Source organism: Halichoerus grypus, chromosome 2 (assembly GCF_964656455.1).
Source record: "Halichoerus grypus chromosome 2, mHalGry1.hap1.1, whole genome shotgun sequence".
In the NCBI taxonomy this organism is placed as follows: domain Eukaryota; kingdom Metazoa; phylum Chordata; class Mammalia; order Carnivora; family Phocidae; genus Halichoerus; species Halichoerus grypus.
Genome location: NC_135713.1, coordinates 142,875,456 through 142,890,740, shown reverse-complemented (window position 1 = coordinate 142,890,740; position 15,285 = coordinate 142,875,456). Strand labels below are relative to the sequence as shown.

Genomic DNA, 15,285 nt, shown 5'->3' with positions numbered 1-15,285 from the left:
CACAACAAAAGGCACTCACTTGTAACCCTCGTCATGTGAAGATCATGGGATCAGGGCTCATTTTCTCCCTTTGGTTTAAATGTTTTTTGTCATCGGGACTTTTATAAAGAAGCAGGCATCTGAAAAATGTATCATGTGTGTAAATATTTTATATGTGTGTGGGTTGCTGAAACATGTATTACATTTGACGTGGGTATATCATGTTTAAACATACACACGTATTCACATCTTTTAAATCTGACATGACATTAGGCAAAATAAAAACTGAGCATTTCCGCAGACGGGTACATTCCTTTATACTTGGAGCCAACATTTTGAAATCGAGGGCACACTCGTCATCAGCCTGGCTCTACCCTAGGAGTCAGGCCGCCTTGCCTTCCTTGTGGTATCATCAGACCAAAATTCCAAAATATGTTTTCTTTTAAAGAAGTCGCTGAAGAGTTTCCCAAGTGGATGGTTCAAACCTCAGAGGTGTGTCATTCCTCAGTGTGTTGCTCTCAGCAAGACCCCACATCTCTGCCTCGCCTGACCCTGCCTAACCTCATTTCACTGTAAATGCTCTCAGAGACGTGGCTGCCCCCGCCCCAGCCCTGCGGCCTCCCTGGCCCGCTCCTCTGGGCACAGCCTGCTCCCCCGCACCAAGCTCAGAGGTGGTGGGTCTTTCAGAAGAGCACAGAAAAAGCATTCTCTGGTGGGCCGGGCTGGACCGGGAAGCCCGTGAGAAGGCCGGGGTCACATCTGAGGGGACACATCATCCGGACTTCAGGGAGCAGATCTCTGGGCAGGCGGGGCCTCAAGGTCACTTCCTGCTGGGCAGCCCAGGGTCACCAGGGAGGGAACTCAGTGCTTAATGCAATTAGGGACTGAAAGAGCAGAGGGGTAGGGGTCAGCATCCTGTAAAGGGCTTCCTTCATTGTTCCTTTCTTCTGCAGGATTCAGACAATACTTTAATTCGATTCAAAGGCCTCTGTTGAAAAACCCAACCTGGCTTTTGCTGTTGACACTCATTAATGTCAGGCTCTACATTAGTCCTTTTTTATATGTAGTATCTCAGGTTATCTGGAGAAGGGGCACGAGGATCCTGGTTTGGAAACAGGCTCAGAGGGACAAATTGGACAGATCACTGGGGCCTAAGCAGGGACCAGAGCCTGAGGCCAAAAGTCCCAACTCTTTCTCTTGCTCCTTAGACAATCTGCATGCCAGGCCCCCTGTTGGAGCCTGGGATCAAAGACACAATCTCCTGGAGCAGGGGGCCTGGGGCTAGGGTGGGGAGACACAATCTCTTTTTAAAAAAAAAATTTTTTTTAAGAAGAAAAGAGAAATTGATTTTGTCTGACTTTGCACTTACATAGTCAGCTGTCAGTATGCTATGCATTTGAAATGCTAAATAGAAGTTCTGGTCACCAGCGTCAACTTCTTATGAATTTTTAATGCTTTAGTATCTCAAATAATACCCGCAGGCAACACACCGCAGCGCAGAGAGCTCCGATGGGAAGAAGCAGCAGTGAGTCAGATATCCAGCTCTGCCACTGGTGTGTGGTATGAGCTCAGCCATGTAGTCCTTTGCCTAGGGCCGAGTTTCTCAACTAGGAAACGAAGGGGGTGAACAGTCCAAGTGTCCCATGACATAGAATGGGATTCCTTGTCCAGTGGTGAGTTCCCCAGCATGAGAAGTAAGCAAACACAGGCTTCAAGGCCATTATGGAAAAGATGCTGAATTGAACCCCATTAAACTGGCTTCATGAGTAGGACAACATGTGAATCAGCATTATATCTCTGGGTCCTATATATATAGGGTCCACTGCTTGACAATAGGGTAGATGCTAAATAAAGGTTGGATGGATGAATGAAGGGATGGATGGATGGATGAATGGATGGATGGATGGATGGATGGGTGGATGAATGGGTGGATGGGTGGGTAGATGGGTGGGTGGATGGATGGATGGATAGATAGATGGATGGCTGGGTGGATGGATGGGTGAACGGGTGGATGGATGGATGGATGAATGGATGGATGGGTGGGTAGATGGGTGGGTGGATGGATAGATGGATAGATAGATAGATGGCTGGGTGGATGGATGGGTGAATGGGTGGATGGATGGGTGTATAGATGAATGGGTGGATGGATGGGTAGATGGGTGCTCGGGTGGGTGTGTGGAGGCATGGATGGATAGATGGATGGACACATTTCCATGCTTGGTGGAAGGTTGAGCTAGATGACCAAGAAGGTCCCCCGACTTGAGATCCTTGACTGTCTTGCCACTCTCCCAGAAGTCCTATCTTACACAGCTTCTCCCTAATACCTTACCCATGAAGTGGAACTTTGATTGGAAACACTGGGCTCTGTATTGGTGTTCACAAGGCTTATTGAGAGGGTTTGGAGGTAAACTTCCTGAAGATCGAACAAGCAACGGATGCCAACTGTCAGGCACGTAATAAGTGCCAGGGAGCGTTAGCTGACCCTGCTCCTTATAGGAGGTGGAGGCAACGGGAGTTGAAGGGGATGTTGGGCAGGGGAGGAAGGGGAGGGGTGATGGCACTGGATCCCATAAGCTCCGATGGGAGGCAAGTAGTCCGTTTCTAATCCTACCAGGCTCCAGAGAGTTGCACTTGAAGCAGCAGGGCGCATGCCTGTTCCCAGACTGCTCTCTGCACCATTCATTTCTGCAGACCAGAGGGCAACTGCGTTGGAATGAGCATTTGAAATGCTAAATAGAAGACCCTGCGTCATGTGCAGGGTCAGCGCTGATGTGTCGGTGTGGCTTAGGCAAGTTGTTTAGCCTCTCTGAGCTCCCACTACTCTGTCCTCACCCTGTCCTCACCAGCCTTGTTGCAGGGGTCCCCGGGGAGGCCTGCCCCTGGGGACTACACACTGCCTGGGACAGCCAGCAAAGCCCCGTCCTCCACGCTGCCGGAAAAGGCCGTCATCATTTTGAACCTTAGATGAGTGCACTTTTCCCTCCGTGGCTCCTATCATGGCAGCCAGGCTTTGAGGTTCAGGCCGTGGGACCCCCGTAGCTTGTGATGAGCAGCCCCCTTCTCCTTCCCTGTTCCAGGAGGACTCATTTCCTGTGTCCATACCGTAACTCACAAACAGATGCCCCTCTTTTAGACAAGCTACGGTATGCTTTACACACTGGTCTGCACCTGGCCTTTTTCTTTGGACTAAAGCTTCGCTAAGATATGATTCATATACCGTGCACTCCACCCACTTGAAGTGTACAAGTCGATGGTTTTTAGTAGATTCACAGAGTTATGCAGCCATCACCAGAGCCGATGTTAGACCATGTTCATCACCCCCAAAAGAAGTCCCCTACCCACTAATCTACCCCATGTCTATAAACTTGCCTATTCTCGACACTTCCTATAAATGGAAATCACACAATATGTTCTCTCTGGTGCCTGCTTTTTGCATGTAATGCAATGTTTTCAAAGTTTGTCCATGTCATAGCATGCTCGGCACCTTGCCTTTTACACGTCGAGGAAGTTGAAAATCATCCCATATCGGAACATACAGATCTGCCTCATTGTGGCCAGATATTTCCAATTCAAGACTCCAAAGGCATAAAAAAGCCTCCAGGGATGAGAGTCCCTTCCATCCCTGGTCCTTTAGCAGCCAAGTTACCCTTCCCAGACATCTCCCAGCCTTCCTTCCAAGGGTGTAAATGCAGCCCGTCCAAACATGTATAAATACAGTCTTTTCCTGCTCTTTTGTTAACTCGAGGGTAACGCACAGCACACACACTGTTTTCTCCCTTGTTTCCACTTCATAGAATATCTGAAATATTTTTGTCTCTCAGATGGAGTTTTGAACCACTGCATTAAATGGCCTGGTGGGTGCATACAGCTGAAGGATGAATTCCTACGAGTAGGATTTCTGGATCAAAGCATCTGTGACACGATAGTACCCATTCCTTTTCTACTGTCCTCAGCCTTGCAGAAGAGAACACGATTCCTGGGTCCTGGCTAAGCAACGTGGTCCCACAGTTGACCCTTCAACATGGGGGTTAAGGATGCCAAAAAAATCCACGTATAACTTTGGGCTCCCCCCAAAAACCTAACTACTAATAGCCTGCTGTTGACCAGAAGTCTTACTGATCACGTACACAGTCAATTAACACAATAAAGTACAATAAATTCTTACAATCAAGTAAGCTAGAGAAAAGAAAATGTTATTGAGAAAATCATAAGGAAGGGAAAATACATGTACAGCAGTATGCTGTATTTATTTTTTAAAAAATCCACATGTCAGTGGACCCATGCAGTTCAGACCTGTGTGGGTCAAAGATCAACTGTAGCTCATTAGACATCATTCTAAGAGATGAGAAACGATATCCCAGGAGAGTTTTAATTTGTAGTTCTCTTTGATGAAGGTTGAGCATTTTTTCCCCCATATACTTCAGAGAAACTTCTATTTCCTTTTCTGTGAATTGTCCAATCAGATCCTTGGTCCATTCTCCCGCTGGATTGTTCATCTTTTTCTTACCGATTTGCAGGAATGCTTTAAGAAAATTATCCGGGCGCCTGGGTGGCTCAGTTGGTTAAGCGACTGCCTTCGGCTCAGGTCATGATCCTGGAGTCCCGGGATCGAGTCCCGCATCGGGCTCCCTGCTCGGCAGGGAGTCTGCTTCTCCCTCTGACCTTCCCCCCTCTCATGTGCTCTCTCTCTCTCTCACTCTCTCAAATAAATGAATAAATAAAATCTTAAAAAAAAAAAAAGAAAAGAAAATTATCCTATGAGTTAGAAACATGTTCTCACCGTTTTATGCTTTTCCTTTGATAGATTCGGTTTTTCTTTTGTTTTTCTTTTGGGTCATGCAAAAAAAATAAATAAAAGAAAGAAATGGGAATGTCGTCCCATTTATCCGTCTATTTTACAGTTTGAGGTTTATGTCATATATAAAAGGTCCTTCTCAAATCAGAGATTATAAAAGAAATTTATGGTTCCTCTTAGTACGTTTATGGCTTCATTTTGCTTCATTCTTTTCAAAAGCTGCCTAGAATTTCCTTGCAGGAGTCTGTCATAATTTACCCCGCCAGTCTCCAGTTAGTGGGCGTTTGCATTGTTTTGTCCTTTGTTTGAAACGCGATGCTGCAGCGAGTCCTCGGTGCGTCCTGCTTTTGTGTGCACATGGGGAAGTCTACCTGAGGACAAATTCATGGAAGTAGAATTGCTAGATCAAAGGACATAGCATTTTAGATTTTGAAAATAGGGGGCCAAATTGTTTTTCTAAGGGGGTTGTCCTGTGTTCTTTCTTTCGGTAGTGCGGAGAGTGCCCTGCCTCTCAGCTTTGCCAGCATTTCTTGTTTTTTCAAATGGAAAACATCTTCTTTTCTTTTCTTTGCAAAACAGTGTGGGGAGGATGGACAAACAGGCCTGTTGGAGCGTTTGGGGTGGAGACCTCCCTCTCAACAAGCTGGGCCGGTGATGGGGTTGATCTTGTCCTGACACCTGCTGGGCATCCGACCGCGGCCTACAAAGTGACAGCCTCGGACATCTGACTTGTCTTTGGAAAGTTTTTATCATGAGTTTGTCTATTAGGCTGTGGGGAAACCAATGACCCTTCTCAAAGCTCGGGTGCTTCATCTCTCCCTTTCTGCTGGAAAAAATGGAGAGGTTTGTCTTGATGGTATGTTGGAAAGAGACAAGAGTTTGAAAGATCTGGGCTTCCTGGGACCCCTGGGTGCCTCAGTCGGTTAAGCCTCTGCCTTCAGCTCAGGTCATGATCTCAGGGTCCTGGGATCGAGCCCTGCATCGGGCTCCCAGCTCAGCAGGGAGTCTGCTTCTCCCTCTCCCTCTGCCTCTTCCCCTGCTTGTGCTCTCTCTGTCGCTCACTCGCTCTCTCAAATAAGTAAATAAAATCTTAAAAAAAAAAGAAAGAAAGAAAGTTCTGGGCTTCCGTATCTTCCCTATTAATTAAATCCTTCTTTTATTGCGAATTATCGTTCTTCATAAATATTTGAATGCCTGAGGCCACTGAGGTTTTGTACCACCTCGCACCCCACACTGAAGGGCTCTCACCACAGAAATCTACTTTCTCACAGTTCCAGAGGCTGAAAGTCCGAGATCAGGGAACCCTCCAAGTTGGTTCCCATTGGAAGCTCTTTCCCTGGCCTATAGGCAACCATCTTCCCGCTGGTTCTCTTTGTGGTGGAAAGAGAGCTAGAGCCCTCCTCTTTTAAGGACACCAGTCCCATTGGATTAGATTGGATTAGGGCCTCGTGCTTATGACCTCATTATATCTTGATTACCTCTTAATTACCTTCATGACCAGGGCCCCTGGAGGTTGGGGCCTCAACAGAGGAATTTGGGAGGGACGCAGTCCCATCGCTAACAGCCTGGGATGCAGAATGTGGCCCAGGTGCCAAGCATCATGTCATCACTCCCCCCAGCAGGGTCAAATCCTCAGTGTGACCCCAAGCCTGGTCCCTGACTCCCGCGGCTTCAGGCTTACCCCACTGTAGACACACTGTTCTCTCTCAGATTCACCCCAACCTGTACACCCCCACTTCAGGCCCCCCCCATGTGTCGAGCTCTCACCAGGTGAAGAAATCATGCAGAAATAGACTATGCTTCGGAGCAAGGTGGGGCCAGGAGCAAGGAGGAACAGCAGGGCAGGACCAGGAAGGCTTCCTGGAGGAGGTGAAAGGGACATTCGTCCCTGAGGCATGAGTAGAAGCCGGCTAAGTGGGAAATGCTCACGGTCATTCTAGGCAGGAGAACAGTGTGCCCCAGGCTAGGGTCTGTGGGCTCAGCCTGCTCTGCTTCGTAATCTGATCGTGGGTGCCCAGAAAGGAGAGTCCGAGAACCTGAGGACCTGAATAGCCAGAGAGACATGATTGGAGCTGAGGCCCTGGGCGGGGGGGAGGGGTGGGGCACTGGCTTCCCCCCAACCTCTCCAGGCCTGGGAGGGAGAGAGGAGCCCAGGGGGAAGCTGAAGGATCACCCCCCATCTGGCTGGAGCCACACAGGCCCCGCGCCCAGGTGGCGGCCGGAGAAGGCCCGACTGGGTCAGTCCTTCATTGACAGTCAGCCACCCTTTTGTCCTCCGGGGCTTACCTGCTGCAGCAGAGCGACAGACGACAGACAGAAAGGGAAGCTTCTAGATACATCAGATGCTGCTGGTGCTGGGGAAAGACAAGGCAGGAAGGGGCAAGGCCGTGGCATGGGGCGAGGGGGCGAGGGGGGCGAGGGGGTGCGGTGGCACTGCCTTCAGAGGAGGGCTCCTAGGGACCCCCTTTGCTGCTGCCAACCCCACTGTGACTTTAATAAAGTGAGAAAGGAAGCCGGTCACCAGTCACAGCACCTCCATCATCACTGGGTTACCCGCCGGGCTGGGCCTCGGTCTCCTGCTGGCCTAGAGGGTAGGGGGCTTCCTCCCTCTTTCAGTCAGGCTTCCCCCCACCCAGCTGCCTGTCCCCCTCCGTGGTTTCTCCGCTCCCAACCAATCGTCCAATTTCACCTTGGGGGAAAAAAAAAATCCAAGCATGGAAATCTCTTAATACAAACCAGATGAGGGAGCTGGTGAAAATGTTTTTCTCTGCATCAATCACCGGGTCCTCGCTGTGCTGAGAATTTGGTAAGCCCTCATCAGTGCTCCTACCAGGAATCCCTTCCAGACCTGGCCTGGCCGAGGCGCAGGCAAACAATGCCGCCTTCTGTTGTGTTTAGCGAAGCACCTTTTCACACGTGCTTGCCCCCAACTCTTGCACCGGGTTCGGGTAGGCTTTGGGGGTCAGCCAGTCCTGCTGGTGCTGGCCGCCTGCGGTGGGGAGAACTGCCACCCTCAGCGAGGCCTCTCTCCTTCCGCCCCCTCCCCCTCCGAGTCAGCAGGTCCCCCCACGGTCCCCCTGGGCTGTGCGCACCTTGTGGTGGGGGCTCTCAGGTGGGAAATGCTGGATTGGGAGCAGGTGGCCAGCAGGACCCGGGACCTCCAGGGAGCCCTCCCTAACTCAGGCTTAGGGAAGCAGGAGCCGTCAAGCACCCATGGGCGGCTGGTCCTGAGAGGGGGCCTTGCAGACCTTCCCTCCTTCCCCTCCCAAGGAGGACGGGCTGTGCCCAGGCGGAGAGCTCAGCCCAGAAGCCCGGGAGTGAATGGGCCTGAAGGCACCTCGGGGACAGCTAACCAGGCGTGACAGTGTCATCGTGGCTGTCCACCGTCTGTACGGCAGATCTGTGCCCGTGGGGCCCCGCCCAGCCCTGTGCTCAGCGCCGAGGCCACACCCCCGGCAGGCGGGGGTCAGAGGAGGCGGGGGGGGGGGGAGGGGGGCGGCCAGCGAGGGGGCCGGTGGGGGTGGCTTCCTGCCTTAGATGCCCCCTCCTCTGAAAGCCCAAAGGGAAAATAGCCCTGCAAGGTGTGTTTTGAGCAAAATAATAGGAAGAGTGTGGCAAGTAAAGGTACCTGAGGGTCACCATACCAAGTGCGGAGGGAGCATGGAGGAGATGTCCCTGCAGGAGACCTTGGAGGAGGGAGGACGCAGAGCTGGTGGGAGGAGGCTGCCCCCGGGTCAGGGGCAGCAGGTGAGGAGCCCAGGGACACCATGGATCATGGGTAGGGGTCAGAGAAGCTGCAGCTGGGGCGGGAACAAGGGGGCGTGGAGGCACTGGGGGGCGGGGGATGAGGAGTCCATGAAAGGCAGGAAAGACCCCTAAGCAGCCCCACTAGGGCTGGGAGGCATGAATTTGGGGTGAGAGGGGATGATCAAAGGCCTGGACTCCTCCTCGAAAGCTTACAGAACTGTGCTGTCCAATGTAATAGCTACTAACCCATGTGGCTATTTAAAAATTTATTTGTAGTTTTTTAAAATTGAGATATAATTCACACAACATAAAATGCACCCTTCTAGGCACCTGGGTGGCTCAGTCGGTTAAGCATCTGCCTTCGGCTCAGGTCATGAACCCCGGGGTCCTGCTCCCTGTTCAGCGGAGAGTGTGCTTCTCCCTCTCCCTCTGCCCCTCCCCCCTGCTCGTGTGCACTCTCTCTTTCAAATAAATAAATAAATCTTTAAAAAAAAATAAAATGCACCCTTTTAAAGTATGCACTTCAGTCGTTTTTAGGATAATCACCATGCCATGCCACCATCTTCTCACTACCTGAGTCCAGAACATTCCCTCCCTAGCAGCCATTTCTAACTCCCACTTCCTCCCACTCCCTGGCAACCACTGATCCACTTTCTGTCTCCATGGATTTGCCTACCATGGACATTTCCTATGAAATGGGATCCGACGATGTGTGGCCTTCTATGCCTGGTTCCTTTCACTTAGCATCATGTTTTCAAGGTCCATCCATGGCTGTTTAAATTTAAATTAATTAAAGATCAATGAAATGAAAAATTCAGTTCTTCGGCCACACTGGGCATGTTTCAGGTGCTCAGTAGCCACAGATGGATTTAGCTTCCACATGGGACAGCACAGCGAATATTGAAAATTCACAGGGGCGGTGTCCCTCCGGAATGCCCTCAGCGGACGGAAGGGGGGGGGGGATGGGAGCAGAGCCCCACCCCTGCCCGCCTGGTGGGCGTGGACTCATGGTCCTCTTCTTGGGTCCCCCGTGGTTGTCCTAATGGGCTCCACCAATGATGTTTGCTGTTTCCAAAACCGATGAAAATCAGGCTTGCCAAGGGATCAGCCTGCCAGGCTGACCCAGCGCTTGGGTTTCTTTCCTTTGGGCTAGGAATGCCCCCTATCTGCAGCCATCACAGGCTCCCACTGGCCATGGCCTAGGACTCTGATTAATAAAGATGACTTTGTACATGCAGCTCGGGACACATGATCTTTTCGGAGGGAAAGGAAAAGCATAAAAAGGAGCCTTGTGTGAGTTCAGCATCCAGAGGCAACCGTTATTAGCATTCTTGTTGATGGCCTCAAGATTAAGATTTTGGGGAGCGTTGTGAGGGTACACACGTAGAAATAGGCCTATAGGTATGATATTTGAGTCTCTGTATGTATTTGTGTTTAATTTTAAAAGGTCGATTCAAACACACAATTCTTTTTTCACCCCTGACAATTTACAGTGATCTTTCTCGAGAGAAGTTTGGGGCATTTCCAGAGGTATTGGGCATGCTTGTATCTCTACGCAATAAAAGCTGTTCCTATAAGCTCGTTTCTATTTAGCCATTTTTGAAAGTTCGAGTGATGGGTACAGTGTAAAAATTAGCAATTCACAGCTGTCTTGGACTTTTGGAGAAGAGAGAAATCTTAGTTAAAAACATTCTTTTAGGGGAGCCTGGGTGGCGCAGTGCATTAAGCATCCGACTCCTGGTTTCAGCTCAAGTCATGATCTCAGGGTCATGAGATCGAGCCCTGCGTCGGGGCCCCACATCAGGCTCCACGCTCTGCACGGTCTGCTTGGGACATTCTCCCCCTCTCCCTCTGCTCCTTCCCCTTTCCCCCGCGCTTGCTTGCTCTCCCTCTCTCTAAAATGAATAAATAAATCTTTTTTAAAAAATACTCTTTTAGGGGCACCTGGGTGGCTCAGTTGGTTAAGCGGCTGCCTTTGGCTCAGGTCATGATCCTGGGGTCTTGGGATCGAGCCCCGCGTCTGGCTCCCTGCTCAGCGGAGAGCCTGCTTCTCCCTCTCCCTCTGCCTGCCACTCTGCCTACTTGTGTTCTCTCTCTATCTCTCTGTCAAATAAATAAATAATCTTAAAAAAAAATACTCTTTTAAAAAGTATTTTATAAAGAAAAAAGATGCAGACATTTGCACAAGTAGGCAGAGTAGCGTAATGAACTCCCATGGACCTACATCCGGCTTCAACAAATTTCAGATACACCCCCTCCTCCCCTTCATTACTTTGATTTATGGCTCAGTTGTCTTTCTTGTAAAAAGCTTACAGCTGGATTTTGAGTTTTATCCAACGAACAGTCTCTGTCTTTTTATTGAGAAGTTTATGGTTTCAGCGTGTCTCCTGCTTTTTGCTGTTTCTCTGGGAATGCTTTCTTTTTTACAAAGAAAATTGTGATCCATATGTCTCTCTGTCAAGACACGACCCTTACTGTGACCTCATGTCCCCGATGTGGCCCCCCCCCCCCGCATACTCACCATCGTGTCATTAGGGGCATGCCTCCCCTGTCTCCTTTCTTGGTATTAACTGATTTGGGGGCGGAGGCAACAGTCTTCACTTGGGAATCTGACCACCGCTTGATCGTGTGAGTCTTGGGGCCTCTCCGTGGCTGCTCTGAGTCTTTTCTCCGAGACTGCTGCCCGTGGGTGGGTCTTCGTATGGCCTCCTGTGTGAGAATGTCCTGGTCACCCCCTCATACTCGGTTGCCAGCTGGCCAGATGTAAAGCTCCAGGTTCCAGGTGCAGTTGTGAAAACTTCAAAACTCATGTCAGTTCTCAACACGCTCGGTCCCTTGGAATGCGTGGTGTCGATCTGAGTCTGGTCCCTCGTCATGGGGTCGGTTCTCTCTCTCCCTTAGACCTTGCTGTCTCTGACACTCTTGAACTTCACTATAACACATTGAGGTATGGGTTCTTTTTTTTTTATTTTAATATTTTTTATTAAGGGCTACAAAAATATCCAGAAAGATAAATAAATGTGATGCAATGATATATGTCCTAAAATGAAGAACTTTCTTTCAGTACATTGTTTTTCTTCACAATGGCCTTCAAATCACAGGAGGCAGTGATTCCGTGCCATTTCCTCTTCTTTTTTTACATGCTGCAGAGTTTCTGAATCAGTATCCCACCCTCAGTATTCTCATTTATCAATCAAATTCATTTTCAATCTATTGTTTAGAGGGAACGTATTTTCTTCTGTTCCACAAAGAGGACTTTTGTTTTCACAATTGGATCATAATGCAAGAGAGTCAGTTTCTCCCGTAGTCGGCTTCTTTTAGTGTTGAAGGAGTAACCTGTCCCAGCTTGGCTCAGCATTTTCACCAGAATGGTTTTTGACTTGCTCTTGGCAACAGTGATCGCGGACAGGAACATGGTGACAACCTGAGGTATGGGTTCTTTCCAAACTCTGGTGTGCTGCGGGCCTTGGCCATCTGAGAGTTTCCATCTTTCTTTAAATCTAGAGAGCTATCTATTTCTACTATTTCTCTATTATTTAATCATTTCCTTCTCCAGGTACTCTTGGCAGTTTCTGTATGAAATATTAATAAAGCCTGATTTCTGACCTAATAAGAATGCATATCAATAGAAAAGGGGGAGCTTTTGAAACGGAAGGGTTGAGAATTATTGTCACGTCACAACCATCTTCTTTCTTTAAATAAGTAAGTGTTCCCAACAGCCTTCTCTGTCCTCGCCCTGTGCTGGCTCCACGGGTGGGCTTCTTGCTCGCGTCAGCCCCTCCTGGTAGATCCTGCTTTGCAGAGGAGGAGTCCGTGGCATCGGGAAGTGAAGGGCCCATCCAGGGTCACCCAGCTGGACATGGGCAGCGATGGGGCTGCTCCTCTGTCCTACCTGCTCTGCTGGCAGAACTCTTTGATTGGCAAGTGAGGTAGAGTGTTTCAGGCAGCAGGAACAGCCCGTGCAAAGGTCCTGAGGTGAGAGGCATGCAGGTATTGCAGGAATAGCACAGAGACGAATTTGGCTAGAGCAGGGGTGAGGGAGACAGAGGGAGAGTGGTGGCCGATGGGCTCAGGGGATAACAGAGGCCCAGATCATGCAGGGGCTCAGAGGGACGGAGAGGAGCCAGCCTGTGGTCATGCAGGCAGGCCACACCTGGGACCCAGCGTCCACTCTCCTGACCCTCCCCTGGCCTCCCCAGCCCAGGGCCCGGAGCAAAGCCCAAGGCACGGCCTTACATGGAAGCACATCACCTCCCTGTCCTTGTTGACTTGGAGATTTTGGAGACAAAGTGTGGACCCTGTCACTCAGAGCGGAGGAGGCTTTTATGAGCTTTTCCGTGCCCCATTCTAGCAGGAGCTTGCAAGAGGGGGCTACTCGTCCTAGGGGCAAGCCACAGTGCCCCCCGCCCACAAGGGTCTCAGCTCAGGGCGTTTGGGGGCTGTTTGGGGGAGGAAGCAGGAACTGCCTTCCGTTCCCCAGACAAGGTTCTCATTCTCTCTGTGAAGACGCAGCAGGGAAGGCCCGGTCCCGCTCACCATCACTGTGGCCGCGAGGGAGGTCAGACCGAGTGTCTCAGCATGAGGGACTCCGTTTGCTCACCGTCAGAATGCAGGGACAGACCTAGTTGGCTGGTTGGTGGGAGGTCCCTGTCTTGTGCGACGGCCACAGCTACAGGGGCTCTGATGCCACCCGACCTGCCTCTCGGCTCCCCAGCCAGCACACATCAGCCACGGAGCTCTGTCTCACGGTCCTTGTCCACACAGAAGGAACGATGACCATGTGGCTTTTTGGAGGGGAGGTGGTAATGTCATGTAAGAAAAGCTGGACCCGCCCCTGTCCACCTCTATTCTGGTGACCAGCCTCGCTCGTTTCTCCTGGACCTCAGGCAATGGCAGCCCCACACTCCTGAGCCTTGGTAGATGGTCCACGCATGCCGTGGGCCACAGCATCAGCAGCTCTGGGAGGTTTGGGGAGCCCAGGCCTGGAGGACGGGGATGGTGAGGCGGGGCGGCCCCGACTTGGCCTTCGGAGCCGGTTTCATAGCTGGAGCAGCGGGACTGAGGGGGGACTCTTTCTGCCCTGGAGGCAAAGGCAGGAGGGAAAGTTAGCTGCCAAGACCACCAGCTTTCTTCGCCCTTTGTTCTGCTCCTGCTCGGGAGCACCCATAAAGCTGTTCTGACACAGGTCCTTTGGGAAGCTGCTTATTACTCTTACGTGAGCCCATTTTGGGGGATGCTGGTCAGAGAGGTGGCCTGGTTCTCGGCCAGGCCCATCCTTGCCTCAGGCTCCATGCTTTCGTGGATTCATTCCTCACAAGAACATGGCAAGGAGGGAATATCATCCCCAAAGTCAAAGGTGTGATATGCTCAAGGTCAAAGGGTTAGTGATAGGCAACACCAGAATCCCATCATCCCTCCACCCAGCCATCCATCCCCCACCTACCCAACCCAGTCGTCCATCCATTACCCCCATCTGGGCATATCCACCCACTCACCACCCCAACCATCCATTCATCACATCCATGTGCCCATCCACTCCCCTACTCATTCACCCCCTACCCCTCTACCACCAATACACCCACACCCCATCTACACCCCCCCATCTACCCCCCACCTACCCAACCCCCTTGTCCATCCATTACCCCCATCTGGCTATATCTACCCACTCACCCCTTCAACCATCCATTCATCACTCATTCATGTGCCCATCCACTCCCCTACCCAATCACCCTCTACCCCTCTACCACCTACCCCTCCACACCCCTACCCATCCACACCCCACCTACCCAACCCCCTTGTCCAACCGTTACCCCCTGTATGGCCACACTCCACCCACTCATCCCCTCAACCCATCCATCACCCATCCATATGCCCATCTACTCCCCCACCCAACCATCTACTCACCCATCCACACCCCCACCCATTTACCCCCTGCCCCTCTATCCACCTACCCATCCACCCCCCCACCTATCCACTCCCCTACCCATCCATATCCCACCTACCCAACCCACTGGTCCATCCATTACCCCCCAGTATGACCACACTTCATCCACTCATCCTCTCAACCCATCCATCATTCATTATGTGCCTATAAATTCCCCCACCCACCCACCCATCCACTCCCCCATCTCTCCCTCTGCCATCCATCCACCTGCCACCTATGTACCCACTCATCGCTCTATCCCCCCATCTGGCCACTCTCCACCCATTCATCTTCCCAATCCACGCATTCAGCACTCATTCACACACCCATCCTTCCACCCTTTCTGTGATGTCCCAATGACTAGACTGTGCCCTGAGGAGACACAGGTAACTGAAATACATGACCCTTGTCTTCCCAGAGCTGGAGGGTTAGTGCAAAATCAGTAATTGTTGCAAAGTCACATTTTAGGTGGGATTTTTATTCTAAAGTGATTACATAAGGCAAAAATCTTACATGGCCCATTCCTCCTGAAAATCTCCCCTATTGCCCCTAAAATGCAGGAATGTACCATCTCTCTGAAACCCCACAGGGCCAGTATTTGCTCCAGTGCTGGGGGGGAACAGGCGCAAATAGCTTGAGCTGGCATTCAGGAGCACTTGAGGACCAGAAAGGTTTTCGCCACCAAACGCTGGAAGTCCAGCTGGAGACTCTCCCTCACACAAGGCCTGTGGGAACCGAGGTGTACTCAGGGGCTGGTAGACTCATGTCCCCGTCTTAAATTTACTCCAGTGCATAAGGGAATATAGCCTCGGTATTCAAATCATTTCTCTCATGTTTTCCC

At 50.9% G+C, this 15,285-nt stretch overlaps 1 protein-coding gene and 1 pseudogene across 1 annotated transcript in view; one reads left to right on the top strand and one right to left on the bottom strand.

Annotated features, from left to right (window-relative positions):
* Nucleotides 1-15,285, top strand: part of COL23A1 (collagen type XXIII alpha 1 chain) — a 302,293-nt gene that overhangs the window by 200,478 nt on the left and 86,530 nt on the right. The window lies entirely within an intron of this gene.
* LOC118542748 (large ribosomal subunit protein bL33m pseudogene) lies at nt 11,482-11,940 on the bottom strand (annotated as a pseudogene).